Source organism: Diceros bicornis, unplaced genomic scaffold, assembly GCF_020826845.1.
Source record: "Diceros bicornis minor isolate mBicDic1 unplaced genomic scaffold, mDicBic1.mat.cur scaffold_61_ctg1, whole genome shotgun sequence".
NCBI classification, from domain to species: Eukaryota; Metazoa; Chordata; class Mammalia; order Perissodactyla; family Rhinocerotidae; genus Diceros; species Diceros bicornis.
Window position 1 is genome coordinate 1,797,574 of NW_026691491.1, and position 27,698 is coordinate 1,825,271.

Sequence of the window (27,698 nt, forward strand, 5' to 3'; positions counted from 1 at the left end):
CCCGCGGTGCATGGTGGGGCCGTCGCCCCCGACAACCCGCCCCTCCCCTCCGCGCGCTGGCCCGAGGCGGCGGGGCGAGCGTGGCGGCGGTGGCATGCGCCAGCCCTCCGCACGGTCCGCGCCCCTGGCGAGCCCCGGCTACTAGGAGAGGCTGGGCCGCCTCCAGCGCGGGCTGCGGGACAGGAACGGCCTACCCGAGGCGGGGGCGGGAATCGGCCGGCGCCCAGGGTCGGCTGGTGCCCTGCCGTCTGTCCTTCCCACTCGCCCCGCCCGTGGTTCCCCTGGGCCTGGGTCCGCCCGCGACGGCCCCCAAGCTCCCACTGGGGCCTGGAGGACAGAGTTTACCGGAGAGACCCCCTTGTTGGAGATCTCCCGCTGAAGGACGCGGCCGCGTCGCTGAATTTGCCCGGAAGGGGGAGTAGGAGTTCTCCTGCCTGTCACTCTCAGTCAAGCCTCGTGAATTTCTCTCGTTCCCTTCTACACGCCCCCTCCGCAGTCTCTTCAAATTGTCATCCCACCCTGACAGCTGCACTGCATCAGTGGTGACAGGTCCAGGAACGCAGGCAGGTGAGTGTGTGTGTGTTTGTCAAACATATGCCCTATTTAAATGCGGGAGACTTTTTGAGGGCCATAGTTCCAGCGAAGGGATGAAATTTCCGGACAGAGAAGTCCAGCTTCTGGAGTATGTATGATACCTTGATTAAGACATGAAAGATGAGAACCGCTGAAGACAGCTAGATCTAAGAGCACATAAAGAAAGAAAATTAAAAAGCACTTTGCTATAAATAACCACATAAAAGATAAGTTGTTGGAACTATTATTTAGCTGCTATATTAATTGGTGTTGGAAATCTCATGAGTTGACAAGAAAGGAAATAGATGTTTGGATCTCTTGATAAACAAAAGGTTTAATGAGTGTTAAAGTTACAAAATCATTTTAGTGAAGAGAGCTGTGTGTGTGTAACAATGCTAAAATGACAACAATAGTTACGTGTAAGGTAAAGGCAGAAGCAAGTGGTTTTGAAAAGGAAGGAATTATATTGGTTTTATGCTAGATTTAATTTTTGTCAAATATTTTTAGAGCATCTACAACAGGCCTCCTTAATTGTCCTCACCATATTTTACTCTTTAATCTTTTTCTACATCCTATTTTCTTTCTGACATACCGCCACTCACCCACCCCAGGAACCTCCTCAACTCCAGCTTTTGAAAAATCACTTCCTTCAGTGGCTTCCCTGCACTAAGTATTGATCAGCCTGTTCCCTAACTCATGCAACGTCGGCATTCTTAAAGGACTCTAGATAGTGGCTTGAGTGACTTGCTCCCTGCCTAGATGGAGAATTCCAGGAGCTCAGAAACCATATCTAGCTGAAGCTTTAGCTGATAATAGAGTACCTTAGGTGGAGGAGGGGCTTGATATATGTTTGTTAAAGGAATGGAAGAAATCCCAAGTCAACCAGCTAATGTCCAGGAGGTATAAATGTCTTGTATAGAACATTAGCCACACATTGCCACCAAATAATGACCATGTTCCAGTCAACCAGGAAGAGTGGACAGTGTGATATTTCAAAGATGATATTGTGTCTGCGTATACTTGATAATTAAAAGACAAGACATTGCTCTGTGCATCAGTACACTTAAACTGCTTTTTCTTAAAGAAAAAAAACCCAGTTTCTTTAATGTTGTTTGTTAGGTTGTGTTTAAAATGAAACCATTGGGGCCAGCCCCATGGCTTAGCGGTTAAGTGCGTGCCCTCCGCTACTGGCGGCCGGGGTTCGGATTCCGGGCGTGCACCGACACACCACTTCTCTGGCCATGCTGAGGCCACGTCCCACATACAGCAACTAGAAGGATGTGCGGCTATGACATACAACTATCTACTGGGGCTTTGGGGAGAAAAAAAAAAGGAGGAGGATTGGCAATAGATGTTAGCTCAGAGCCAGTCTTCCTCAGCAAAAAGAAGAGTATTAGCATGGATGTTAGCTCAGGGCTGATCTTCCTCACACACACACACACAAAAAAAACCCCATTATATATAAGATTAAATACATTAAAAGAAATCACCAGGGGGAAGAACAATAAGAATAATAAAATAATTTTTTGTGTGTGTGTGTGAAGATCAGCCCTGAGCTAACATCTGCCAATCCTCCTCTTTTTGCTGAGGAAGACTGGCCCTGGGCTAACATCCGTGCCCATCTTCCTCCACTTAGATGGGATGCCGCCACAGCATGGCTTGACAAGCAATGCGTCAGTGCGCGTCCGGGATCCGAACCCACGAACCCCGGGCCGGCGCAGCGGAGCGTGCGCATTTAACAGCTTGCGCCACCAGGCCGGCCCCTAAAATAAATTTTAACATTTCAATTCTGCTCCAAGGTTCCTTAACCATTTTGAAAAACTAAAGTTTGGTTTATAGATTCAAACCAATTTAAGCTATTGTCCCATCCCCAAAGTGAAATCTTATACTGAAGTCCAGCTCCAAGTTAAAAAGCAAACAAACAAATAATAAAACAAATTCACCTCTGGGTGTGGGTGTAATTTTTTTCTTTACATTTTACTAATTTATTTTTATTGAGGTCACGTTGGTTCGTAACATTATATAAATTTCAGGTGTATATCATTATATTTCGACTTCTGTATAGAGTCCATCGTGTTCGCCACCCAAAGTCTAGTTTCCATCCGTCACTGTACACATGTCCTGCTTTACCCCTTTCACCCTCCCCACACTCCTCTTCCGCTCTGGTAACCACCAATCTGTTCTCTGTACTGTGTGTGTGTTCGTTTTTTGAGTTGTTTTTTTTTTTAACTGCTTTTTGACTCTGTTCTCTTAGAATAATAGCTTAGTTACCCCAGGCCTTTAGTTATTTGTATCTCTTAGCCCAAGTTCTAAATTTTAAAATGTCACTGGTTCAAATGGCATTCTTTTTGAACTAAGTTCATTGTGAGTTATCATTTTTGCTTCCTGTGCTAGGAACACCTGGCTGTTTATAGTCCTTATGGTATAATAACTGTGTAATGATTATTACTTAATGTTTAACACTTAATGCTTTAACTATTAAGCAAGGTGAGGCTGTTGAAATTGTATAAGGAATTTGAGTCAAATTTTATAGCCTATTCATGGTTCTGCCTTTGGAGGTTGGTTTTATTTTTAAGTCAGTACAGATATGTTGCTGTGTATACTCATTTTTCATTTTAAAAGTCCATGACTAACTCTAATGCATAGTTAATAAGTACAGAGGCTAATAATTTTGGATACACAGAAAAGTGCGGTAGAAACATGGAAACCTGGGTTCCAGTCTGTGAACTGTTGTGTGACCTTGAGCAGGTCGTTCAGCCTCTCTGAACCTTGGTTCTTCACAGAAATGAGAGGCCTTGACTAATATGTAAAGTATGGCCACAGATTTTTTTTTTCTCTAGTAAATAAAGAGCCTCAAAGTAAAAAAGTTGAAAGCTGTAGTTTTGTGAAGCAACAGATAATGAATATCATTGTCTGTACCCTATTGGAGTGTTTGAATGTACCTGTTTTTCGTAACCAATCCCGCTGACCACAAGGACCATTGTCTCCTAAAGCTCCAGAAATTTACAGGCTACGACCTTGGGTAGTCACAGCTGCTTTATCAGTCCACAGATTTCTTGGGAGTGAGAGAGAAAAACAACCTGCCCTTTCTCAGCCCTCTTAGAGGTGGGTCATTGCAATGTTAGCTGGTCTAATAACTGGGCTTTTCCCTTGTACTTGGTGTGTTTCTAGCCCAGATTGTCTTAGCTGTAGTCACACATAGATGTAATTTTATATTCTGAATTTTTTCCTTTTTGTATCAGTGTTTTCTTTGCATTGTGGGAATGTCGTTGAATCTACAAGAGCCTGATGGAATGACTCTGTACAGTGCATATAGTGCCACAAGTGTAGTAGAAACATGTAAGTGGAGTTGACACTTACAATTATATAAAAACATCTGTTTAAAAGGCCCATTAACCAGCCCCAGTGTTTTCAATACCAATATTGATTCAGGGTGAGATATCGTAAAGGTCCAGAAATTGACGCTGAGGTATTAGTTGAGTAAAGCTGAAGATGATATTGATACAAAAACTGAATAACAGGTGGCTTAAAAGGAGGAAACTAGACCACATACTACACTTTAAGGACCACCCAGCTGTGTAAAACTTCGAAAGGTCCAAGTGAGGGGTGCAGGTGCCTGAAACCGTTGACAGCGGGTACATATCCCGGGGCTGGATGTTCCAAAGATTCTGAAACAGAGATTTAATCTGTAGGAATTGCAAAATGATCCTCCCAATAATCCTTTCTCTGGCTTTTTATTGGGGTAGATATCTTGTTTTAAGTTTTAAATTTAAAACATATGAAAGACAGCACTCAGAGGCACTGCTGCATGGATGTTGAGGTTAGAAAATGGGCCTGTGATGAAGAGTGAATTAGAGTAGCATCATTTTGCCTGGAATAGAAGGCCAAGAGGTGTTTGTGGTTTTTCAGTGTAGGAAGTGTCATGCTAGAGAAGAAGTTTGACCAGTCTGTCCCTACTGGAGATAGAGCAAGAACAAAGAAGTTTTATGTTCTTTATTAAAAAGAACTTGCTGCTCGTGAGGTGGTGGATTCCCAAAGAGACTGTGGTCCTTCTTCACTAGAAGTCAGAGGTAAATTGTTACAATTATTTTGAAATGAGTTCAAGCTTACAGAAAAGTTGCAAGTAGAGGACAAAGACCTCTAATATTTCCCTCACCCAGATTCCTCAACTCTTAACATTTTGTTATATTTTCCCTTTCTCTTTCTATCTAAAATTATTAATCTTTTCTGAACCATTTGAGAACTGGTGCCCCATCACTCCTAAGCACTCCAGTGCATAGTTCCAAAAAGCAAGGGTGCTCTCTCTGTGATCACCATATAACCCTCCCAGTCACGAAATCAATGCTGATATACCAATCCACAGACCCCAGTCAAATTTCACCAACTGTCCTAGCACTGTCTTTTTTATCGTCTGGTCCAGGAGTCCATCTGTGAACCCATTTGCCATGTCTCTTCAGTCTCTCCCCATCTGTGCCTATTCCTCAGTCTTTCCCTGCCTTTCCTGTTCCTGACAGTTTCATAGAGAACAGCTTTCATTCTGGAGAGTGAGCCTCAAGCTGGGTCCATCTGATGTTTCTTCATGACCAGATTCCAGTCATGCTTTCTTGGCAGAAATTCCACAGAAGTAAAGCATGACATCAGAGGCACAAGGTCATAGATGCCTTTAAGGGTCTGTCTCATAATTTAGTGACGAATTGCTCACTCTGTCCGGACATTCATTTTTCATGAACTAAATATCCTATTGATCACTGAACCTTAGAAGGGAGGAAAGTGACAAATAAAAATTTCTAACGTGGAAGCAATTATACCATATTTCTTTCACTTCTCTTCTGAGTTCAGTCTTCTTAATGAGAAAATAAAGATCTGTGTGAAGCTATTAGATTAAAAATTTGTTTCTGTAATTTTTTTTCTTTTAATTATTTTTCCTTTTTTTTTAACGTAGGCATACCCCAACTGAGGAAGAGATTATTCCCCAAGCAAAGATTCAGTGTTTGGATTTTGGACCCCATTTTCCCATTAAAAGAATTTTGGTTAAATGATGGTTTCCATTCTAGATTATGCTAAGCAAAGAAATTTACTTAACCTATAATTTAGCTAACAGAGTAACTTTTGGGCTTTTTTTTTTTCTCTGAAGGAAAACAGAAACTAATAATTAAGAGCTCACAAATGGAATGTGGGCTCAGCCCCTGTCCCTCAGGGGGCCAAGCTAGGCTCACCTTCTGTTGGACTCCTTGTCATTGATTCAGTCTTTTCTTTAGCATTTTTCTCTCAGACATTATGTGATTTCTCTTTTGGCCTTTAGTTCTTGTTAACTTAGATTCGCAGTTTGGCTTCAGTTAGATGGGGTTGAAGCTGGTACTTTGGTGGTGGTTGAGCGGGGCCCTCTGTGGTTAAACTTCCCAAGGACTCTTTTTGGGACTGAGATGGCTTCTCATTTAGCAGTTTTACCCCTAGCCCCTTGGTTTTGGCTGCTACCACCCCTGCTGCCCAGTTTCCCCTACCTCTTGCCCAGGCTGGGTGTGCAGGGTAAGCTCTGTCCTCTAGCTGACTGCCAGCACTCACCTGATCATCACAGGATAGCAGTCAGTGACAAATCACGGCGATGTTACAAAGTTGTAAAAAGAAATCCCCCCAAATTTGAAGTAATAGTGTTAGGGGGCCTAGTCTTCATTAAATGTGAGTGAGGGCAGGTCTACTTTTCAGAGACCTCTTCCTAACTCAGCTACTTGGCTCTGCCCAGGCGTGTCTAGTTGGGAACAGAGCAAGCCACCAGTCTTCAATCTAGGGTGGATTTGTGGAGGCATTGTGTCCAGACCTGGTGGGATCCCCATCACTCAACTGTCACCGTCTCAGAGAAGTCTGGCCATATCATATTTTACATATTTATCTTGTTTATTGTCTCTCCTTCCCCCTAGAATGTCAGCTGCCTGAGGGCAGGGGCCTTGGTTGGTGTACACCGGATTAGTCTCCAGACCTAGAACTGTGCCTGGCTCATCATGGCACTCAAGAAATACTTGCTGAGTGATTGAACCTGCTTCCCAGCCTTTTCTTACTGCATTTCCCCATTTACTTTGAGAATCTTGTTTTTGCTTCATTTCAGTGTCCTTTTTGCTTTTTAGACTTCCGTGATGACTGCTAAGTATTTTTGTCTTGAGTTTCAAACGCAGCTGGCATTTTCTGCTTCTGAGAGAGGCCAGAGAAGCATTCTTAGAAAAGTGTGATTTCAAAGGAGATCATGTTCTAAATCCAACTGCCTATTACTTATCAGTGTAATTATTCATAAAACATTTTCTTTCTGTATTATAGTGAAAAGAAGAGATTGGACCTGGAAAAGAAACTTTATGAACATAATCAATCTGATATATGCAGGTAAGAAAGGACAGCGGTAACAGTTTTTAAACCAATTTGCATATGTTAGTCAATAAAAATTTAACCCTAATATATGTTAGAAATACCATAGTTACAGTACTTTTACCATTCTCTTATTTCTGCTGTGTAGTAGTTTCACCTAAACATTGCAATTTAATATAATCACTGTCAAATGTAAGAATAAACTTGGTTAAAATTAGTATAAGATAAAAATTATCTTCTTTTCATCATTCAGTATTTGTGTTATCTCAGGAATCTATTTTGCTTAAATGTCTTAAGAATAAGATGGATTATAGGCCGGCCCAGTGGCGTAGTGGTTGAGTTTCCGTGCTCCGCTGCGGCAGCCCGGGGTTTGCTGGTTCAGATCCTGGGTGCAGACCTACCTACGCATGGCTCGTTAAGCCGTGCTGAGGCAGCATCCCACACAGAAGAACTAGAAGGACCTACAACTAGGATATACAGCTATGTACTGGGGCTTTGGGGATGAAATTATTTAATTAATTAAATAAATAAATTTAAAGAAGAAATTTTGAAAAAAAAAAGAAAGATGCCTTGTGGTCTTTCTTTCTTTTTGGCCACAATTTAAACACCTTGAGCCTGTGTATTGATTAAGGCGTAATTGCTGTAGCTGGCCCTTCAACAAACTGTTGTAGGCAGGGTTACATGGTGTCTCACTTATTCCTGGATATATGATAATGACAGTTAAAATTACTATGAGCAGTGGATAATATACATGTTATCCTTTTTATGTTACTTAATCTAATATTAAGAGCAAAATGTTAATATTTTTAATTCTATTTTATAGAAACTGAACTTCATCCTTAAGCCAGATGTATGGTGTTACCTCCAATATTGTTCATATGAAAAATTTCTGGCTATTATAGCATTTAATCTGTGATTTATTTACATCATAATATGAGTGAGAAATGAAAACATCTCATCCAGAAGAGAGAGAAGCCAAGAATATTTTAAAACCAAATCATCTATCTATTCCATTTATTTCCTCATCTTCAAGCTTATTCTTTGGTTTTAAGATTTAGTGTCCCTCCAAAGGTACCAGTCAGGTAGCCATATGTCTCTAGTAGGTCTAGAGGAGACGAGAAGAGCCAGTGAGATGGTGGAAGAAGTAGCAGTGTTGTAGATGCCGTGGCCTCAGAAGTGGGCCCCAGGCTGAAGGAGTCCAGGGCAGCTGCCATTTTTCTAGCCTCTGGCTAATGGAGCAGAAGACAGGGTATAGACTTTTCCTGCACCCTATTCTTGGGTGGCTTCCTGGTGTAATGGTGGTGGGAGAGGTGAGGTGAGAGAAGAATGGGAACCTTTACCAAGCCATCATTTTGCTGAGTTTGTTCCCCTCGCTCAGCCTCTTGTTGCTTCCTGGAAGAGAGAAGGTATTATTTGCCAAAAATATGCTGTCTTTGACTGCCCGAAGGATAAAATCTAAACTGTCTAACATGGCTGTTTCAATCTGGTTCCCCACAGAAGGCAGAGTGTGAGAGGAGGGTTTGCGTGTAGGTGGTAATTTGTAGGAAGTAGTCACATAAAACTGAAGAGGAGGGCTGGGCAGAATGAAGTAGGAGCTGATCACTGCTGTGGGAACCTAGGGTTCCATCCCTCCAGGTTTTCAGAGGAGCCATGTAGTCTGCCCCTCTTCTCCCCACAAGTGTCCACTGAAGGCAAGGAAGAAGGGGCTGTTTACCTACTGGTTCCTGACCCCTGTTGGTCAGGGCTGTCCCAGGAGGTGTTGACTCCTCACATCCAGGCTTTCCGTGCTGCAGCCCTGGTAGCACCTGATGCACCTGACGCAGGTGCTGCCAGGTTCACTGCATACAGCAGGTTGCTGCAGCTGTGGCTGGTAGAAGAAAAGGTGGGCCAGGAGGATGTGAGGAGGACATGAGAGGTGTCTGGTACAGGGGCTTCCCAGACCCTCCATTATCTGCCCTGGTTTAATTCTCATCATCACCACCCTTGCCAGCCTCCCCCTAAAATTCTTCATGGACCAAAATTCCAGTTTCTGAAGCATGACCAGATCTTTTGTAGCACAGTGTAAGCAGGTAGGCTCTGTCTTCAGGCGCCTCAGTTCAGTCCAAGTCCCACCACCTCTTCGCCCTATGACCTTGGGATGATTACTTCAACTTTCTGTGCGTCCATTTCTTCATCTGTCAAATGGGGATAAGGATATTTATGAGAACTTAATGAGTTAATACATATAGAACCTTAAAGCAGTGTCTGATCCAGAGAGTCAATAATTTATTATTCATCATTATTTTTGTCAATATCATCATTATTCTTATTTATTACTTTTGAGCCTTCTAACATGCTAGTTCCCCTGCCTGAATGTTCTCCCCTCGTCTTTTTACTCTTGCTTTCCCCAATTTTGGGTTAACTCTTACCCATCCTTCAGGTCTTAGCTGAAAAGTAATTTCCACTGTGAAATCCTCCTTGAGTCCTTCTGCTAGGTTAGGGTGTCCAGTCTGTCAGGGTCCCTGACAGGTATTGTACTTACCTGATTGTTTTCCCTGTTGATCCTAGCTGAGTGGCTTTCATATTCATCTTCAGAGCCCTGAATATATGAATGATTGCACGGATGCGTGGATGAGTTGCTTATGTGGTCAGCTTTGAAGGTTATTGTGGAGGCAAGAATGAAACTAGAATTTGGATGGAGAAGGCATGGTTACTATTGTACCTGTTCCAGGTGGACACTGGCCACCCCTGGCAGCTTTACCAAGTGCCTGCATGTGAAAGATAGTACATTTGGGTCTTCCTCCATTACTGTTGCTTGTGTCGAAAATGGCAGATATGGGCAGCAGTAAAACCAGTCTCAGGTTTTTTGTTCAGAAGGAAAAATGGGAACAGCCAACCAAGATTAAAGCACAGTATTAGCATGGTAAGGAAGTTTTTAAAAATTATTGGCCCAGGGGTAGCCTGTTGGTTAATTTTGGACGTCTCCAGTATCTTTGCAAATCTGTGTTTTGAGGGTGAACGTTTTTGTGGTATTTAACTTATTTTTGCTTGCTAAAAGAATGTTGAATAATTTATTGAGCCAAGAATAGAAATGCTACATACCGGGTACTCTTTTATGATTTAAATACTTGTAAAGGAGAAAGAGCTAGAATTAGCAGTGTTGGTTCTTTGAGAAGAATGGGCTGCACAACTTGAGCTATGCAGCATTACACTTTTGATGACAGTCTCTAAAGGTTTTTTCACAATTTGAGTAAAGTTACAGTCCATATATTATTATAAAATATTTGGGAGATAATGTCAGCATCATGATGGAGCAAGCTCTCCCCTTAGACTCTCCCCACTAAGATACAACAAAAAGGACATTCATATACCAAAAGAGGACACTCACACAACACAAAAGACATCTGAGAGACCCACCCAGCTATACATCTGAACGTGGAGGTGCTGGACACCCCCCCAGAGGAAGTGGAAGGAGGTAGGGAGAGCTCCTCTTGCTCCCCAATGGCAGTGACCTCGGGACCGCATGGCTTGCAGAGAGAGGGGGAGAGGCGACCCTCTGTGGGAAAACTGTGACTCTCCAAGTTCGCTCACAGCCCATGGGAAACCCCCACACAGAGGTGACTGAACTGTTGAGGGGTATCTTCATCAAGCTAGCACCCCAGGAGAGCAGATAGCAAAGGAAGAGCGAGAAGCCCCTGGGATTGGGCAGGCAAAAGAAAGCATCCCTCCCCCTGTCCCGTGCTCCAGCACAGCCAGTCGGCCAAAGTATCCATGGATCACTGTGGGCTCAGAATATACAGCTCTTGACCCCCACCCAATGGTGGCAGGTGGAAGCTGCAACCAGATACTATCATGCGGAGACACAAATCCACACCGTCAAACAGTGTGAAAAAATATATTAAATATCCAGACCAGAAGGAAAGTGACAAGCACCCAGAAGTCAATCCTGAAGGCACAGAAACCTATAATCTAAATGACAGAGCATTCAAAATAGCTATCATGGGGGCTGGCCCAGTGGAGTAGCGGTTAAGTTCACACGTTCTGTTTTGGCGGCCCAGGGTTCGCCAGTAGGTATCCTGGGCGCGGACCTACTCACCGCTCCTCAGGACGTGATGAGGCTGCATGCCACATAGAAGAACTAGAAGGACCGACAACTAGGATATATGACTGTGTACTGGGGCTTTGGCGATAAAAAAGAAAAAGAGGAAGATGGCAACGGATGTTAGCTCAGGGCCAATCTTCCTCAAAAGAAAAACAAAACACAAAATAGCTATCATAAAAAGGCTCTATGAGTTACAAGAAAATACAGATAGACAGTTCAATGAAATGAGGAACTTCTTCACAAAAGAGATTGAAACTATAAAGAAAGCCGGTCAGAAATGTTGGAGATGAAAAACACAATGGAGGAGATAAAGAAAAGTCTGGAATCTTTAAAGAACAGAGCTGAGAGTATGGAGGATAGAATTAGAAATCTAGAGGATAGGAATGCAGAAATGCTCCAGATGGAGGAGAAGACAGAACTAAGCCTAAAAAAAAGAGAGGAAATTCTGCAAGAAATATCTGACTCATTTAGGAAATGCAACATAAGGATTATAGCTATTCGAGAAGGAAAAGAGAGGGGAAAAAGGAGCAGAGAGCTTGTTCAAAGAAATAATAACTGAGAACAGTCCAAACCTGGGGAAGTTTGAAGTTTTTCCAAACCTCTCCAAGGCATGTAATAGTAAAGCTGGCAAAAGTCAATGACAAAGAAAAAATATTAAGGGCAGCAAGGCAGAAGAGAGTAAGGTACAAAGGAACTCCTATCAGGCTCTCAGCGGATTTCACAGCAGAAACTCTACAGGCTAGGAGAGAGTGGAATGATATATTCAAAATTCTGAAAGACAAAAACTTTCAGCCAAGAATATCCAGCAAAAATATCCTTCAGATATGATGGAGAAATAAAAACTTTCCCAGATAAACAAAAGCTAAGAGAGTTCATTGCCACAAGACCCCCACTACAAGAAATGCTCAAGAAGGCCCTCATACCTGGAAAAAAAAAAGGGGGGGGATACAAATCCGTGAGCAAGGAGAAAAATAGGTAAACAAAATCAGAAAAATTGAAGCTCTCTATCAGAACAGGTTAGCAAATACTTAATTATAACAGCAAAGATAAAGGGAAGGAAAACACCAAAAATAAATATAATCTTGTCATTTTAACCACAAACCATAACACAAGATGGAATAAGTTGGGACAATAATAACTTAGAAGGGGAAGAGGAAACGGATGGAATTGACTTAGTCTAAGGAAATAAGAGACTATCAGAAAACGGACTATCTCATCTATGTGATTTTTTATACAAACCTCATGGTAACTACTAAGCAAATAATCAGAACACAGACATGTATGATAAATAAAGAGAAAACTAAGAAAACCATCATAGAGAACTACCAAACTGAATTGGTAGTCCAAAACACACAGGACAAGAAACAAAGGAAGTGCAGAAGAACCAGAAAATAGGTGATAAACTAGTAGCATTAAGCCCTGATATATCAATAATAACTCTAAATGTAAATAGATTGAATTCTCCAATCAAAAGACACAGAGTGGCGGGATGGATTAAAAAACAAGACCCCACAATATGCTGCCTCCAGGAAACACATCTCAGCTCTAAAGACAAACACAGGCTCCGAGTGAAGGGATGGAAGGTGATACTCGAAGCTAATGGCAAATAAAAGAAAGCAGCTGTTGCCATACTTCAGACAAAGTAGACTTCAAGATAAAACAGGTAATGAGAGACAAAGAGGGGCAATATATAATGATAAAAGAGTCACTCCACCAAGAAGGCATGTCACTTATAAATATATATTCACCCAACAGAGGAACACCAAAGTACATACAGCAACTATTAACAAACCTCAAAGGGATATTAACAACAACACAATAATAGTAGGGGACTTTAACACCCCACTTACATCGATGGATAGGTCATCCAGACAGAAAGTCAATAGGAAATAGTGGACTTAAATGAAAAACTAGACCAGATGGACTTAATAGATATATAGAGAGCACTCCATCCAAACACAGCAGAATACACAGTCTTCTCAAGTGCTCATGGAACATTCTCGAGAATAGACCATATGTTGGGAAACAAGGCAAGCCTCCATAAATTTCAGAAGATTGAAATCATAATAAGCCAAATTTTATTCTTTTTGTTGCGATTGTAAATGAGATTGTATTCCTGAGTTCTTTCTGTCAGTTCGTTATTAGAGTATAGAAATGCAACTGATTTTTGTAAGCTGATTTTGTACCTTGCAACTTTGCTGTCGTTGTTGATTATTTCTAATAGTTTTCTGATGGATTCTTTAGTAGGGTTTTCTATATATAAAATCATGTCATCTGCAAACAGCGAGAGTTTCACTTCTTCATTGCCTATTTGGATTCCTTTTATTCCTTTTTCTTGCCTAATTGCTCTGGCCAGAACCTCCAGTACTGTGTTGAATAAGAGTGGTGAGAGTGGGCACCCTTGTCTTGTCCCTGTTCTCAGAAGGGTGGCTTTCAGTTTTTCCCCATTGAGTATGATGTTGGCTGTGGGTTTGTCATATATGGCCTTTATTATGTTGAGATACTTTCCTTCTATACCCATTTTGCTGAGACTTTTTATCATAAAGGGATGTTGGATATTGTCAAAAGCCTTCTCTGCATCTATTGAGATGATCATATGGTTTTTATTCCTCGTTTTGTTAATGTGGTGTATCACGTTGATTGATTTGCGGATGTTGAATCATCCCTGTGTCCCTGGTATAAATCTCACTCGATCATGGTGTGTGTTTTTTTTTTTTTTTAAAGATTTTATTTATTTATTTTTCCCCCAACGCCCCAGTAGATAGTTGTCTGTCATAGCTGCACATCCTTCTAGTTGCTGTATGTGGGACGTGGCCTCAGCATGGCCGGAGAAGCGGCGCGTCGGTGCGATCCCGGGATCGGAACCCGGGCCGCCAGCAGCGGAGCGCATGCACTTAACCGCTAAGCCACGGGGCCGGCCCTGTGTGATCTTTTTAATGTATTGCTGGATTCGGTTTGCCAATGTTTTGTTGAGGATTTTTGCATCTATGTTCCTCAATGATATTGGCCTGTAATTTTCCTTCTTTGTATTGTCCTTGCCTGGCTTTGGTATCAGAGTGATGTTGGCCTCATAGAATGAGTTAGGAAGTGTTCCATCTTCCTCTATTTTGGAATAGTTTGAGAAGGATAGGTTTTAAATCTTATTTGAATGTTTGGTAAAATTCTCCAGAGAAGCCATCTGGTCCTGGACTTTTATTTTTTGGGAGGTTTTTGATTACTGTTTCAATCTCTTTACATGTGATTTGTCTGTTCAGATTCTCTATTTCTTCTTGATTCAGTTTTGGAAGGTTGTATGAGTCTAAGAATTTATCCATTTCTTCTAGATGTCCAATTTGTTGGCATATGGTTTTTCATAGTGTTCTCTTATAATCCTTTGTATTTCTGTGGTGTCCATTGTAATTTCTCCTCTTTCATTTCTAATTTTATTTATTTGAGCCTTGTCTCCTTTTTCCTTAGTAAGTCTGGCTAAAGGTTTGTCAATTTTGTTTATCTTCTCAAAGAACCAGCTCTTTGTTTCATTGATCTTTTCTACTGTTTTTTAATGGTGACAAAGGGGCCATACTAATGTAAGGTGCTAATCACAGGGAAAATTTGGTGTGAAGTATATGGGAACTCTGTATTATCATCACAATTTTCTGTAAATCTAAAACTATTCTAACATTAAAATTTTATTTAACAATTTTTTAAAAATAAAGGCAGGGCTCCCTGATATCAATAAGCCTCGTGAAAATGCATTCATTAATAATCAGAGGAAGCACCCCCCACATGCTTGTACATGCACGCACACACACACACACACACACACACACACACAAACTCGGGCACAGGGAGGGAGCCCCGGATCTGACTCTGACATCTCAATGAACAGATTCCAAAAAGCAATTACACTGCCAAGTATTATGCTAAAACAATTATTGAAATTGCTATTCAAAAACAGTTAATGGATTAATTAAGACAGATTGACCTAAAAGCTGATTTAAAATTAACCTGACGCGTGCATGCTATCTAGATAATGACTCTCTCCTATGAGCTAGCCTCTCATTAAAATCAAATTCCACTGGGAGAAATTACACACTTGCACCATGATTGGGAAGAACAGGCCGCGTTCACTCAACCACTGATGGAACTGGAGGGTCATCAGACGAGGTAAATGGAAATGAGTGTCCTGTCCTTCTAGGTGTGCTGCGATCTGTCTCAGTAACAAGCCACCTCCCTCCCATTTTTCCCTTTGAAAATGATGGAAACTCATTAAAATTGCGTCAGCTCAGGACCCCAAACCACTAGGTGCCTGAGTGGGCACATCTGAAGCTTCCAAAGGGAAAGATCGGAAGGGAGGGGTCGTGGGCTGGGGTCCCGTGGACGCACTGCGGGCAGGGAAGGGAGCTGAGCAGCTCTGAAAATGAGGCCCCTCAAGCACTTGAGGAAACTCGATGGCTTCTACCCCTCGTTTCTCTAAAGGTGAGAAAACCCATGCTTGTTGGAGACCAAACTCCAGGCGGGTGGCAGAGGCAGGAGCTCTTTTCAGCGTAATGCTTTTCCCCACCCAGCACCTTCTCCTTTCCACTGCCGTATCCAGATGGAAAGAACTCATGGTGAGGTTTTTGGGTCTACAGGCCTGGATCACACCTTGCTCCTGAGTTTAGCCCAGGGGTGTCCCAGTCTGAGTGAGCAGTTTTCACTTGTCCCCATATCCCTAGCCGGCTGCCTGCCACTGGCTAACCTAGGATCCTGTGGTGTGTGCGCCCATGTTGGGGGACGCACCTGAGAAGGCCCGCCCTGCTGGAGGAGGGTCATGGGCACCCCTCCCTCCAAGGGCCCTGGCTCCTGGCAAGAATGTCTCAGCTGATGTCTGGAACACAGGGGTGTAGGCTCCTTGTTCCTTGTAAACCCCTGGAGTTACTTTGATAACATTTTTTTAAATGGATCCCCTGCTCAGCATTTTTATGAGATAAAGAATTTCCCCCATTAAAATTATTCAAGTTTAGTAATAATATATTATTGGGACAAGCAGGAAAACACAGGATGCTCCAAAACGATCCATTACTTGGAGGATTTTAAAATTCTAATGAGAGAAACCACTCTCTCTCATTGTTCATCCTCTTGGCCATCAGCAGGATTAGTCTGGGAGAAGGACAAGGCAGGAATTGGGTACATTCCTTATTTATCCCTCTGATTTCTCCAGAGTTTTTCTTTTCTTCAAAGAGAAATCTCTGGGCTCTGCAGGGCTTGTCAGTGGTGATGTCAGGCAACTCTGAGACTGTGCAGAGCAGGAGGATGAGAACAGGGGAGGGAGAAGAGGAAGAGCTGGGACCATCACTTCCCATCACAGGCTGAGGCTGAGTTAATCTCCACCTAGGTCAGGATCCCAGGAATCGGATGTCATCGGCCTTGTCACACCGTGGGGGTTGGGAACAGAGAACAGCCAAGTCGCCACGGCCACTTTCAGAGAAATAAACAAAGTGGGAGGGCACCACTGGGAGCCAGTTTGAAAATGGTCACTAATGTGAAATAATAAGACACACTTTTCAGAAAAGTGAAGACAATTCTTTTGGTTCTCAGACTCGCAAACACCGTGTGTTCTTTAGGAGCAGACTGAAGCCGTTGACCTCTAGGGTGATTGTGAAAGGAATTTGGGCTCCGTCACTGTTTCTGAATAAGTCAGAACAGTCCAGCACTCACTCCTTGGCAGTGCGGAAGATGACCGGTGTCCAGGTGCTGGGGGGTTGAGACCTCTATCACTCAGGGCATCCTGCCAGGCAGAGGGGGCTGGCCTGGTGGCCACTAGACTTTTATCAGATGTGGGATTTGCAAATATTTTCTGCCATTTTGGATTGTGGATTATCTTTTTTCCTTCTTAATATTCTCCTTTTATGCACAAAAGTTTTTCATTTTGAAGTCCGATTTGTCTAATTTTTCTTTTGTTACTTGTGCTTTTGGTGTTATATCTAAGAAATCATTGCCAAATTCAAGTCACAAAGATTTACTCCTATGTTTTCTTCTATGAGTTTTCTAATTTTGGCTCTTATATGTAGGCCTTGGATCCATTTTGAACTCATTTTGTGGATGGTGTGAGGTGAGGGTCCAGCTTCACGCTTTTGCATGTGGGTGTCCAGTTGTTCCAGCACCTGTACTAACTGTTTGTGGGTTTCTTCGGATTTTTCCTCATGTATGATTCTATCTGCATAAAGAGGCATAAAGAGGCAACTCTACTGCATTTCCAATTGTTGTGATTTTTATTTTTATTTTATTTCAAACTGTCTGTGCCTTTATATTTAAAGTGCAATTTTTGTAGATAGTATACATTTGGGTCTTATTTTTATATCCCTCCCGAGAATCTCGGCCTTTAACTGAACTCTTCAGTCCACTAATGTGTAAAATGATGAGCAAACAAGATGGTGGGATAGGAGTTTCAAGCACAGGTTGTTCAGCAACAGCCTTGAACAAAAAGAACAAAGTTGGAGGCATCACACTTCCTGACTTCAAAATATACTACAAAGCTATGGGGGCCAGCCTGGTAGCATAGTGGTTAAGTTCGCCTGCTCCACTTCGGAGGCCCAGGGTTCACAGGTTCAGATTCTGAGCGCGGACCTACACACTGCTCATCAAGCCATGCTGTGGTGGTGCCCCACATACCAAAAATAGAGGAATATGGGAACAGATGTTAGCTCAGGGCTAATCTTCCTCACCAAAATATATATATGTATACTACAAAGCCATAGTAATCAAAACAGCATGGCACCGGCATTAAAACAGACACACAGACCGATGGAACAGAAGAGAGAGCCCAGAAATAACTCCATGCATTTATGGTAAATTGATCTTTGACAAAGTTGTCAAGAATACACAATGGGGAAAGGATAGTCTCTTCAACAAATAGTGTTGGGAAAACTGGTTTTGCACACATGGAAGAACTGAACCCTTACCTCACTCCGTATGTAAAAATTAACTCAAAATGGATTAAAGACTTAAATTTAAGACCTGAGACCATAAAACTATTAGAAGAAAATATAGGAGAAAAACTTGAGTTTGGTCTGGGCAATGCTTTTTTTGGACATGACCCCAAAAGCAGAGGCAACAAAAGTAAAAGTAGATTAATGGGATTCATTCAAACTAAAAAGCTTCTGCACAGCAAAGGAAATCATCAACAGAGTGAAAAGACAACTTACAGAATGGGAGAAAATATTTGCAAACTGTAATCTGATGAGGGGTTAATATCTAAAATATATAAAGAACTCATACAACTCAATAGCAAGAAACAAGTAACTCATCTGAAAAATGAGCAAAGGATATGAATAAACATTTCTCAAAAGAAGACATATGAATGGCCAACAGATACATGAAAAGGTGCTCAACATCACTAGTCATCAGGGAAATGCAAATCCAAACCACAATCAGATATCACCTCACACCTGTTAGAATGGCCATCATCAAAAAAACAAAAAATAACATGTCTTGTTGAGGATGTGGAGAAAAGGGAACCCTTGTGCACCATTGGTGGAAATGTAAATTGGTGTGGCCACTGTGGAAACCAGTATGCAGGTTCCTCAAAAAATTAGCAATAGTATCAATAGAACACCTTGGTATGATTGATAGAACCAATCATTGTACATAAAACAGATCTGCACATATATGATAAATAAAAGAACGTAAGGGAAAAAATTAACAGTAGAACTACCACGTGATCCAACAGTCCCACTCCTGGGATATATCCAAAGGAAATGCAATCAGTATTTCAAAGAGATATCTGTACCCCCATGTTCACTGCAGCATTAATCACAGTAGTCGAGATATGGAAACAACCCAAGTGTCCGTTGACAGATGAATCGATAAAGAAGATGTGGTACATATACACAACAGAATATTATTCAATCATGAGAAAGAAGGAAATCCTGCCATTTGTGACAACACGGATGAGCCTGGAGGACATTAAGCTAAACGAAACAAGCCAGACAGAGAAAGACAAATATGGTATAATCTCACTTATACGTGGAATCTAAAAAAACAGAAAAACACATGGAACTCATAGAAGCAGAGATTAGAACGGTTACCAGGGGCTGGGGTTGAGGGGGGGAGATGGTGGTCAGGGGTACAAAGCTGCAGTGATGCGGGTTGAATAAGTCCAGAGATCTAACGTACAGCATGATGACCACAGTTAATACTACTGTGCTGAATACTTGAGATCCGCTAAAAGAGTAGCTGGGTGCTCTCATCACAAAAAAATGGTAACTGTGTGAGGAGATGAGGTGTCCATTAACTTGACTGAAGTAGTTATTTCACTACGTATATGTACATCAAATCAGCATTGGATACTTTAAAATATATAATTTTTATTAAAAATATATAAAATTAAAAATAAATAGCTATTGACATAGTTTTGGGTCTGTAACTTTATTTCCTTTCTCTATTCGTTTCCTCCAGTTTTTTCCCCTTTATTTGTCTTTTTAAAACTTTCCTACTGGTTTTTCCAAAGGAAGTAATGGAGACATGATTCACATGCCATAAAAGTCAAGTTTTTTTATTTTACAGTACTATTTGTTATGAACACATGCATTCATAAACCACCACAGAAATCAAGACAGAAAACAGCTCTGCTGCTCCCAAAATTCCCTGTCTGCCCCTTGTGGCAGCCCCTCCTCCCCACTAGCCAACACTGATCTGCTCCCTATCAGTAGTTCTGCTTCTTCCTGAATCTCACAGGGATGGGATCACACACTATGTAACAACTTTTTGAGCTTTACCTTCTTTACTTAGCAGATTGTATTTGATAGTCATCCATTTCGTCTCACATATAAAATGCTTATTCCTTTTCATTACTGAATAATATTCCATTGGATGGATGTGCCACTTATTTACTAGCTGAAGAACATTTATATCTACAGTTTGTCTGTTTGGGTTGTTTCCAGTTTTTGGAAATTGTGAATAAGTCTGCTATAAACATCAACATACAGATTTTTGTGTGAACGTAACATTTTGATTCTCTTTGACATATATCCAAGAATAAGATTACTGGATCAGAAAGATTACATGGTCAACATTTCTTTAACTTTACAAGCAACTCTCAAAATGTTTTCCAATATGGCTGAAACATTCTGCTTTCCCAGCAGGAGTGTAGGAGCATTCTGGTTGCTCTGCTTCCTTGCCAGTACTTGATATTGTTGCTAATTTTTTAAGCCATTCTGAAAGGTGCACACATGTATCTCATTGTGGTTTTAATTTGAATTTCTCTGATGACTGATGATGTTGAGCATTTTTTCCTGTACTTTCATTCCATTTGTGTATCATTTTTGCTGAAGTGCCTCTTCAAATCTTTTGCCAATTTTTTACGAGGTTGTTTGTTTTGTTATTCAGATTTAAGAGTTCTTCATATACACCGAATAAAAAGCCTTCACAGATATGTGTTGCAGAAATGGTTTCTCCCAGTTTTTGACTTGTTTTCCTTCTCTCAACAGTGTCTTTTGAAGAGAAGAAGTTCTTAGTTTTGATAAAGTTTAACTAAACAAAATTTGTTATGGGTGTGCTTTTGGTTTCACACCTGAGAAATCTTTGCCTAATCCAATGTCATGAATATTTTCTCCCAGAAGATTTATAGTTTTAGATTTTACACTTACTGCTATGATTCACTTTGAGTTAATTTTTGTATGTGGTGTGAGACATGGGTCCAAGGATTTTGGGGTTTTGTTTTGTTTTGAGTTATATATTATGGTGGATATTTTTGCATATGAATATTCCATTTTTCCAGTGCCTCTTTTTGAAAATACCATTCTTTCTCCATTAAGTTATTTTAGCAACTTTGTCAAATATCAATTGCTCATACATGTGTGGTTCTGTTTCTGGATTCTCTCTTCTGTTCCACTGATCTGTGTGTTTATTCGTTCACCAGCACACTATTGATTATCGTAATGTTATAATATGCCTGGAAAGCAGGTAGTTTAAGGCCTCCAACTTTGTTCTTCTTTTTCAAAGTTGTTTTGGCTATTCTAATTACTTTGCCTACTCAAATAAATTGTAGAATCAACTTCATAATTTCTACCAAAAATATGCTGGAATTGTAATTGGTATAGATCAACTTAAGGAAAATTAATATTTAAAATACTGAGTCTTCCAATCCACGAACACTGTATATTTCTGCTGGGGTCTGAATGCTTATGTCCTCCCAAAATTCACATGTTGAAATCCTAACCCCCAAGGTTGAGAGTGTTAGAAGGTGGGGCCTCTGGGAGGTGCTTGTGTCATGTGGGTCGAGCCCTCATGAACAAGATTAGTGCCTTTATAACAAAAGAGGCTCCAGAGAGAGCCCTTGTCCCCTCCACCGTGTGAGGACACAGCAAGAAGGCACCAGCTATGAACCAGGAAGCGGGCTGTCACCAGAATGTGACCGTGCTGGCACCTTGATCTTGGACTCTCAGCCTCGAGAACTGTGGGAAATAAATGTCTGTTGTTTATAAGCTATCCAGTCTGTGGGTTTTTTTATAGCAGCCCGAATAGACTAAGACCATTTCCCTGCTTATTGAAGTTTTCTTTTACTTCTTCCATCAGTGTTTTGTAGTTTTCAGCATAGAGATTCTACAGGCATATTATAGGATTTATTCCTAAATATGTTATGATTTTTGTTGCTATTGTAAGTTGCACTTTAAAAATGTCAATTTCTGGGGGCCGGCCTGGTGGCGCAGTTGTTAAGTTCTCATACTTCACTTCCACGGCCCTGGGTTCTCGGGTTCAGATCCTGGGCATGGATCTACACACTGCTCATCAAGCCATGCTGTGGCAGCATCCCATACAAAGTAGAAGAAGATTGGCACAGGTGTGAGCTCAGGGACCATCTTCCTCAAGCAAAAGAAAAAACATGTCAATTTCCAATCATTTATTGCCACTGTATAGAAATACAAATGATTTTCGTATGTTGACTTTGTATCCTATGACCTTGTTACACTCATTTATGAATTCCAGTAGCCTTTTTTTTTGCTATATTCTTAAGGATTTTTTATGTAGACAGTCATGTCATCTGTGAAAAAAGACAGTTTTACTCCTTCCTTTCTAATCTGTATGCCTTTTATTTGATTTTCTTGCTATTTCACACCAACTAAGAATCCAGTGGTGTTAACTGGGGACAATGAGAGCGGATGTCTCTGCCTTGATCCTGACTTACAGGGGAAGCCTTTAGTCTCACTGTTTGTGATGACTGCAGGTCCTCAGGGACGCCTTGTATCAAGTTAGAGAAGTTCCCTCTACTTCTACTTTCCTGGACTTTTATAAATGGATGTAGAATTTCTTCAAATGCGTTTTCTGCATGTCACATGATTTTCTTCTTTACTCTGGTGATGTGGTGGATTACATTGTTTTATTTTTTGTCCTATTGGCTATTTTTTTTTTTCAGTCATTTCTCCAGGGTTCACAATCTCCATCTCTAACTTTTCCTATTCCACTTACAATGAACATTTTAGTACTTCAGGTAAAATATGGAAATAGTGCAGCCATATTGGGCCACCCCGCCCATCCTTTATGCTGTAGTAACTGTACGTACTGCATCTACATATCTTATGAACCTCAGAAGAAAATATTATCATTTTTTAAAGACTTTATTTTTTTAGAGCAGTTTTTGTTTCACAACAAAATTGAGTGTTTGGTACATATATGCCCTGCTCCCATATGCACAGCCCCCCTATATCAGCTTTGCCCATCGGATGGTGTATTTGTTACAGATGACGAACCTGCACTGACATGTCATCATCACCCAAAGTCCACAGTTTACACCAGGTTCATTCTCGCTGTTGTGCATTCTGTGGGTTTGGACAGATGTCTGATGACATGTATCCACCATTACTGTGTCATACAGAATAGTTTCACTGCCCTAAAATCCCTCTATGCTCACCTATTCATCCTTCTGCCCTCCCCATAATATTACAGTTTTTACTGTAAGTTGTGTGTATTATACAAAAGTTAGAAGGAGAAAGCAGAAAAAATGAGTAGCCTTTGACATTTACCTAGATATTTACCATTTCTGAAGCTACTTATTCCATTCTGAGGATCTGAGATTCCTTTTCTGGTATAATTTCCCTTCTCCTAAAGAATTTCCTTTAGCATCTTCTGTTGTAGAGATTTGCTGGTAATAATTTCTCTTAGTTTCTCTAAATCTGAAAATGCTGTCTTTCAACAGTGATTTTCGAAGGATATTTTTGCTGGATATACGATTCTGCATTGACAGGTCTTTTTTTCTCTCTCTCTCAACACTTTAAATCTCTTTTCTCATTCTCTTCTGGTCCCCATAGTTTCTGATGAGAAGTCAGCTATTAATCAAATCATTATTCCCCTCTGTGTGAAGTGTCATTTTTCTCTGTTGCTTCCAACATTTGCTTTTCGGCCTTGGTATCCAGCTGCTTGATCTGATGTGTCTCTATGTGGGACTGTCTTCATTCTGCTTGGTGTTAGTTGAGCATCATATTTGCAAATGTCTATCTTCCATCACTTGGATAATTCCAGCCACTATTTCTTCAAGTATTTTTGTCTGCACATTCTCTCTCTCCATTCCTTCTTTGAAGCAGACCACATGTATATTAAAGTTTGATCTTACTTAAGAGTGACTGAGGCTCTGTTATTTTTCCACCCTTTTTTCTTTCTATTTTCCATGTTAATTTCTATTGCTCTACTTAAATTCCATGTGAAGAATTTATTTCTAATATTGTATTTTTCAATTCTAAAATTTTCTTTTTTAAATTTTTCTGCTGAGATTTCCTACTCTTTCATTTTCTACAAGCATGTTTGTTTACCTTCACGGAGGATAGTTATGACAATCACTTTAAAATCTTTGTTTAATACTTATGCTTTCAGCCAAGATGAAATAACAGGGAACTAATTTACCCTTCTTCCCACAACAACTGAAAATTTTGGGGAACATATATGAAACAGTAGTTTTCATGCAGTGGGTCTCAGGCAGCAGAGTTCAGTGACCCCTGAGAGACCTGGAACTGATGAGGTGGGCCCTGTGATGGCCCTGCTGCCTGGAGAGAGAATTCCAGGCTCCAGCACAGGGAAGGAGAACCCAGGTGGACCCCTGAGCTCTCCCTGAGTTGAAGAGATGGCACTGGGTGTCCTGGGAGGCTGAGGTGACTAGAGCACATATGGAAGACCACCCAAGAAGTGAGAACTGCAGCAAGAGAGAACTTCACAGATTCTCCGTGGGCCCACTGCATCTTCCACTGAGTAATGACCAGTGCACCCATGTGAGGAAACTACCCAACACTACAGAATCAAACACCAAAATATTAGAGGAAATAATTCTTGGAGCTCACACAGACAGGAATGGTTTGGGTTCAACCAGTCCACACATGGCTTAGGAAAGCCCCATAACTCGCAGGAGATTGTGTCCAGTATTCAGAGTGGCCTCAGTGGTGGAACACAGTCAGCCCTGGACTAAAGGTTACTCAGATCCCACCTAACAAAGCTTAGAATCAGCTTGAATGTTTCCAATTGTTTCAAAGTAACACAACTCTGCCCCAGGAAACAGCTCAAGAATATTTTTAGGAGTACAAACTATCCAGGTTCCAACAACGAAAAATACACAATGTCTACCAGCCAACCAGAAATTACCTGGTATGCAAAAAAGCAGAAAAACACATCATGTAATGAGGAGACAAATCACTCAATTGATACTGACCACAAATAGCACAGATGACGTAATTCATAGACAAAGATGGGATGTTATTACTGTCATCATATTCCACATGTTCAAGAAGTTAGAGACAAGACTGACAATGTAGGGGGTCGGGGGTGGGTGAAATAGGTGAGGGGATAAGAGGTACAAACTTCCAGTCATAAAATGAATAAGTCATGGGGATGGGATTACATCATGGGGAACAAAGTCAACAATATTGTCATAACTTTGTATGGTGACAGATGGAACTAGATTTATCATGGTGATCACTTTATAATGTATATAAATGTCAAATCACTATGCGGTGCGCCTGAAACTATCATATTATTGTATGTCAATACTTCAGTAAAAAAAAGAAAAGGCTGATGATGTTAAGTAGAAATATGGAAGATAGGAAAAAGACCCAAAAACTTTTAGAGATGAAATGTCTGTAATTAAACATCTGTAATGAAAACTTACTAGATGAGATTAAGAGCAAATCCGTCAAAAGGTTAATGAACTTGAAGACATACCATAGAAACCATTCAAAATAAAATAGAGAGAGAAAATAGACCAAAGAAAATGAACAGAAAGTTAACTGCAGGACAACTTCAAATGGCCTAAAATATATGTAATCAGAGTCCCAGAAAGAGAAAGAGAAGAAAACAGAAAAAACAATTTGAGGAAATAATGACTGAAAATTTTCCATATTTTATTAAAAAAAAAAAAAACTATAAACCCACATATCCAAGATACTTAATGAACCCCAAGTCTAAGAAGTATGAAGAAGGCACATTATAATTAAATTGCTTAAATAGGGTGATAACAAGATAATCATGAAATCAGACAGGAGATAGAAAGACCTGCTGAGTGCAGAGGAACAAAGGTTAGAATGAAGGCAGATCTCTTACTGGAACTGAGGCCAGAGCAGAGTGAAGCAAGGTCTTCAGAGTATTGAGAAAAAAAGCTGCTAATTTATGATTCTATGCCTGGCAGCAAAGGGTACAAATAAGATAGAATATCAACTTTCTCAGACACACAAGAGCTGAGATAATTCACGGTCACCAGCGGATCAGCGCTGAGAGATGCTGAAGGAAAATGACACAATATGGAAACCTTATGTGAAGAAAGGGATAGAGAGCACTTTCTGTGGGGTATGTAACATGTCGAATAAAACGTGTGACAACATGGACACGGAGGCTGCAGTGGGGGTGGGAGAGTACTGTTGTGAGGTTGTTCAGGCGTCATGAAGTGGTCTGATATTATTTGAAGATAAACTGTGAAAAGTTAACGATGTTTACTGTAAACCCTAAGGCATGCACACACACGCATGCACACAGCAAAGACTTATCCAGAATAAGCCAAAAAAGATTAAATGGAATCATAAAAAATACTTAAATTATCCAAAAAAAAGCAGTCTAAGAGGAAAAAGCAAACAAAAAACAGATTGGTCAAATAAGAAACAAATCGCAGGATAGATTCAAATCTAACTATTATCAGCAGTAACATTAGATGACAGTGGTCTAAAAACCCCATTTAAAAGGCATAATTTGTCAGATTGAATAGGAAAGCAAACTCAACTACATGCTGCCTACCCCAAACCCACTTTAAATATAAAAACACAAATAAATTAAAAATAGAGATTGGAAAAACATGCCATGCTAACACTAGTTGAAAGAAAGCTGGAGAAGCTATACTAATACTAGATAAAGCAGATTTCAGGCACAGTGAATATGACCGGGAATAAAGGAGGTCGTTGTGAAATACAAAAGGGTCCATTATCAAGAAGACATAATACAGACTGTTTATGCACCTAATAACCGAGCTTTATGGCACATGAAGAAAAATCCTTATCTGCCAGTTCCAACACCTGGGTCATCTTGGGATCTATCTCAGTTGATCCTCTTTTCTCTTAATAATGTGTCCCATTTACTTGATTTTTGGATGTTGGGTGATTTTGCACTGTGTCCTGGACATTATGAATGTGGTGTGGTGGAAATTCTGGATTCTGTTATTTTCCACCAATGACTGTGTCTCTTGGTTCAGCAGGTAGTGATCTCAGCTGGTCTTGAACCGCAAACTGGCTCCTGGCTGCAGCGCCAGCCTCAGTTCAGATCTTCTGTTGTTAGCGAGTGGCTTGCGCATGCGTGGTTCAGTCCGTCAGAAAGGTGAGGGCAGAGTCTGAAGTTTCCCCTGCACATTTCTTCCCCTCCTGCAATCCCCCTCCCTCTTCAGTGACCATGTCTGGGACTAGGTGCCTGGAGAAACTCAAAGGTGGGTTTGGAAGCAATTAACTGTTATTCCAAGCTGTTTCTTTTCCTTTTGTAGGTTAAGGAGATGTAACCACCAGCCATCCTGAAACTGACCAAATGAGGCACTCAAGGGAGATGTAACCACCAGCCATCCTGAAACTGACCAAATGAGGCACTCAAGGGAGATGTAACCACCAGCCATCCTGAAACTGACCAAGCCTCACCACAAGAGCTATGCCCATGACCTTTGCTTTATTTTTAATGCAAAGATCTCTCCAGGAGGAGCTTAGGCCTCATTATGTGGAAGCATGTTCTCCAACTGAGCCTGTGCTAGTGAATACCCCCACCTCTCCCTTTTGAATATTATTCCCCAACTGAAATAAAAGTTCCTGCTTCCCTTAGTTCTGGGACGCCATGACTTTGGAAATGATTCCTCACGGCCTCCTATTTGCTGCAAATACAGTTTACTTTGTGAGACAACTTCCACTGGTATAGTCTTATTTAACTCACCAGGAGGCGAGCCCACTTGGTTCGGTAACAAGCCCACTTGGTTTGGTAACAACCACAGCCCCCCAGTTTCATTTTTCTTGTTCTTGGGCTGTGAAGACTGTGGTTTTCCCAGAGCCACTGCCTCCCATGCCCTGCTCTGACTGCACATGGCCCCAGACTGGAAGCCACAGGAATTCACTTCAAACTACTCCCCTGGAATCTGTCTGCTGCTGTTCACTCCCCAGTGCCGTCAAGTGGCTCCTGGTTGCGTTATGTACAGATTTTCTAGTTGTTCTCTGTGGGGGAGGCAGTGTGGCGTGATTTC

At 41.1% G+C, this 27,698-nt stretch overlaps 1 long non-coding RNA gene across 2 annotated transcripts; it reads left to right on the forward strand.

Moving 5' to 3' along the window:
- The first annotated feature begins 230 nt into the window (after nucleotides 1-230).
- On the forward strand, nucleotides 231-27,365 carry LOC131403250 (uncharacterized). Of its 2 annotated transcripts, none has more exons than XR_009219331.1 (4): nucleotides 231-567; nucleotides 6,880-6,942; nucleotides 26,679-26,800; nucleotides 26,961-27,365. It is a non-coding gene; the product is annotated as an uncharacterized LOC131403250 (long non-coding RNA). The 2 variants fall into 2 exon arrangements; XR_009219330.1 differs by having other exon boundaries at nucleotides 26,682-26,800.
- Nucleotides 27,366-27,698: the final 333 nt, after the last annotated feature.